The sequence below is a fragment of the Nelumbo lutea genome, chromosome 1 (genome assembly GCF_056320005.1).
Source record: "Nelumbo lutea isolate HS-2025 chromosome 1, American lotus-T2T, whole genome shotgun sequence".
Lineage (NCBI taxonomy): Eukaryota > Viridiplantae > Streptophyta > Magnoliopsida > Proteales > Nelumbonaceae > Nelumbo > Nelumbo lutea.
Window position 1 is genome coordinate 132307486 of NC_142684.1, and position 3925 is coordinate 132311410.

Genomic DNA, 3925 nt, shown 5'->3' on the forward strand with positions numbered 1-3925 from the left:
ATCCATAGTCAGGATTCGTCCCCCTGTACGGTGGGGCTAAAAAATTCTGACCTGGACTAATCAGTCATTCTCCCTTCATATTATTTGGTTGATATGTTGCACACCTTACTAATAAAGTAGAGTTGATCTATACACCTTAACTAATAAATAAGAATCCAACAAATGGGAAAGACCATGATATACAAAGCCAAGCTAATTAGAAAAAAAAAAACTAATAAATGGATAAGAAACAACTTACGAATAGATAGCGAAGAATAAACAAATTAAACAACGAAGTTGTTACTTACATCCTTTTCCAGAGCAACCTAGATGTCACAAAGCCCACACAAATGCCTTCTGAATATAATCAATCATATAAATTCACAACAATCAATATAAGTAAATAATATTAATGGTAGGATAAAAAATTGTAGTATCAGAAATGAACACATTTAAAGGAACCTAGGAGTAGATATCTTAATATCTCTAAATACCAATGAATTCCAGCCATTCTAGGTCTGACTTAAATTTGTTGAATATAGTTATGCTTGAAAAAGTTTGAAGCTTGTGCCTTTAAAGCCCTAAAAGCACAAAACCCAGTTTTGAGGTTCTATAATTTTTTGAGACTTAAAAGTGTTGATACTTACATAAGTATCAAGTCCTATCGCAGACCATACACTTACAAATGGCCCAAAAGTAATGTGTAGGGCCTGTAGGCCTACCCCCTAGCCTACAATTATCATATTAATAGAGTAGCAGCCCTATAAAACATTATATTTAGAGGACATGTTAGACAAATGACTCTTGTGTGGCTGGAAATTAAATGACCATGAATTTGACACATGAAATTTATGGTGGTCTCCCAAAATTTAAAAGTAAAAAAAAAAATGCATAAATCATCTCACACTTCTATGAACATGGTTCTTCAAGGGATCTGTTGGAGAGATTTGAATCACCCACTTGGCCACCTAATGCAAGTGTGTGTTGGTTTCAATTTACTTTTGAAGGTGGGGGTAGAGGAATGGGAGTAGGGAAGCTATGTTCATATTGGTTATAAATGGTTCTTCAAGGGATCGGTTAGAGAGATTGCTGGTGCTCAGGTCAACAGCCCCTTTGTGAGTTGTATCCTTACCTTTATGAAATTTCTTCCAACAAGGAAGGAACTATCTTTGAGCTCAATCCAGGGGCTGGAGAAATCTGAACAAATGGGAGGTTCCCCATTTATCGGATCTGTTGGGAAGGTTGCATGAGGCAGAGCTCAATCCAAGGGTTAAAGATGTTTGGTGGTGTGTTGGAGAGAAGAATGGGATTTTTTCAAGCAAATCCTAATTTCATGCTTTGGTAGGTCCCTTTGTAAAAGGAAGGTGGGGCTTCGTGCTGGACAATGGGTGTTGCCTTTGTGGTGCGCATTTAAAATCAGTTCACTACCTTTCCTTTTGCTTCATTGTCCTTTCACCCATCAGATTTGGAGATGGGATTTAAAGGGGATGCCAAAACTTGTTGCTACTATTTGGAATGGACTTTGATTGTAATGGACTTTCCATTTGTTTGTCCATGAGTGTCCTAGAAACAAAGGTGGTGCTAGACATGGATGTCATCAAGGGTGTCAATGGACCGGTTTTGGATTGGACCCCATCCAGTCCAAAATCAATTTGGATGGATTGGACCAATCCGATCCAAAATATTTATTAGATTGGATTGGACCTGGCCCGTCCATAACAAATATTGGATTGGGTTAGATTAAGCCAATATCTGGTCCATTGATATAAGATAAGAATATATGTGTCAATGGACCAGGTTTGGGTTGAAATCAATTTAAATCAAAACGAATTTGAACAGATTGGACGATCCAAACATTGATTTGGACTGATCCAAATTGGTCCAAAACATTCATTGGATTGGATTGGACCTGGTCCATTTATAATGCGCTCACATTAGACTGGATCGGATTGGACCAAATCCAGCCCAATTGACACCCCTAGATGCCATCTATTGGACAGAATAATTCCCACTAATCCAGCATTCTAAAATTTTCTGTTTGATTTTTAACATGCTAAGAAAATAAGTTCTATTCTATATAAAACCAATTAACCTAGACAAGTGGCTGCCAATAAAATTGAATGAAAAGCACACAAAGAAAAATTAGTAAAATTGGGACATAAAGAAAATTGAATGAAAAGTTTTATTTTATATAAAACCAATTAACCTAGACAAGTGGTTGCCTACTAAAATTGAATGAAAAGCACATTGATGAAGGGCAATTTGGCCCGACCTCGTAACAAGGAGACACGTGGGCGTGACTCAGCATAAGTGACAACTCAACATGATCAGATCGGCACATGGATGTGACTCGACACAAGTAACAGATTAGTTTGCTACAAAGCAACCTAAGGAACCTTAATACCCCGAACTGAAGTCACCTCGATATCGGATCGCGACCAGGATAACGATATCAAATCCGCTATAGATCAAACCCGAACAAATGGACCACCTCGGTCAAGACTACCTCGGGACAAGTATACCTTGGTGCAAGGTCACACCAGGACCACCTCGGTCCCAAGGCACTTCGGTATTCATATCAGATCAGATCTAAAGAACACGAGCTCAGGAAGCTCGACACTAGTTGGCTCACCACCAGGCAGCCCGGCACCTTACAGGAACCTCGCTACCTAGTCAGGCTGACTTCCGCGAGGAGCTCACCACCGTACGCATTTTATAGAATTATGACTTATAACGGCTATGTTAGCTCACCCACTCCCTGGTTCAGACGGGAGCGGGCAATCTTACCAGTTGGTGGCATTTTACCCACCTAATACGCAAGAAAATCCCATCACAGCGAAGATCCAGGATATACAGACTTCACCCCCCAAGGGTGAAGGTATGTTTTTATGCGTAATCTTTGCTCTCTAGCTCTCAAACTCACTATTATCATCTTCAACCTCTCTACTATTGCTACTGTGTGCTTAATTAGCCATCGGAGTGTCCCTGCTGGGTAAGCCACCCCAGGATCTCTGACTCCTCTCTTGCAGGTTACCCTAGTTCTCATCGTTGTTGGCAGCCAGATCATCTCCAACAGGGAGCAGCCGGATTACGCCACATCATTTGGCGTCATCTGGGGGAAATCGCTACTAAAAGCCCTTTTTCTGAAACTTCAAGCCCAAAATCAAACTCATGGCTTCCTCCAGCAACGCCAGACAGCATAACGAAGCAGACGTCTCTAGGGGGCAACCTCAGTTCCCGTCTGCCTGCATAGGTCAGATCACCATACTGCTTATGCGGCTAGGGCCCCAGTGTTGACGATGCCCCAAGTGACTACACAAGTGAACACGCCACTCCCTCCTGTAGTCGATGCGACATTCGTTGAACCCTCTATGGTTCTATGGGATACGCTACAAAAGGCTAAGTTCTCATCTCCTGAACGGTGAAGTTCTCTTTGTCCAAAAAGCTAAGTTCTCACTTTTTAGAAACTAAAGCTCTCGCTTTATAGTTTCCATTTTCTATGAACTCAAAGACTATGCAGGAAGCTAACAAACTAAGCAGCTCTACTGACTTTACTTTCAATTCAGATAAAACCTCGTCAGTCCTCTTCGCTAGGTCCCCTCTACAAAGATGAGCTCTTCGTGGCTTCCGTGGGAGTTGACGGCCAACAGACTACATGGACGCCCTTGCTGGTCGAGCCTTCCAAGGCTCCCGTGCGAGCTAGCAACCTAAAGTTAGTAGTGCTGCCCCCGTTGGTCGAGCTCCCAGTAGCTTCTTGTAGGAGTGGGTGACTGGCATCACGAGACTGATGTAGCCAGTCATAGCTCTAAGGCGCCCACCTGGCGGCCTGCACGTGGTCTGACGGCCTGGCCCAGGCGCGAACTAGCAAACTGATAAAAAACTTCCTCACCACCTAAGACCCAATCGCCTCTTCGGCATGGGCAAGATCAAGGAGAGTAAGTCGCTC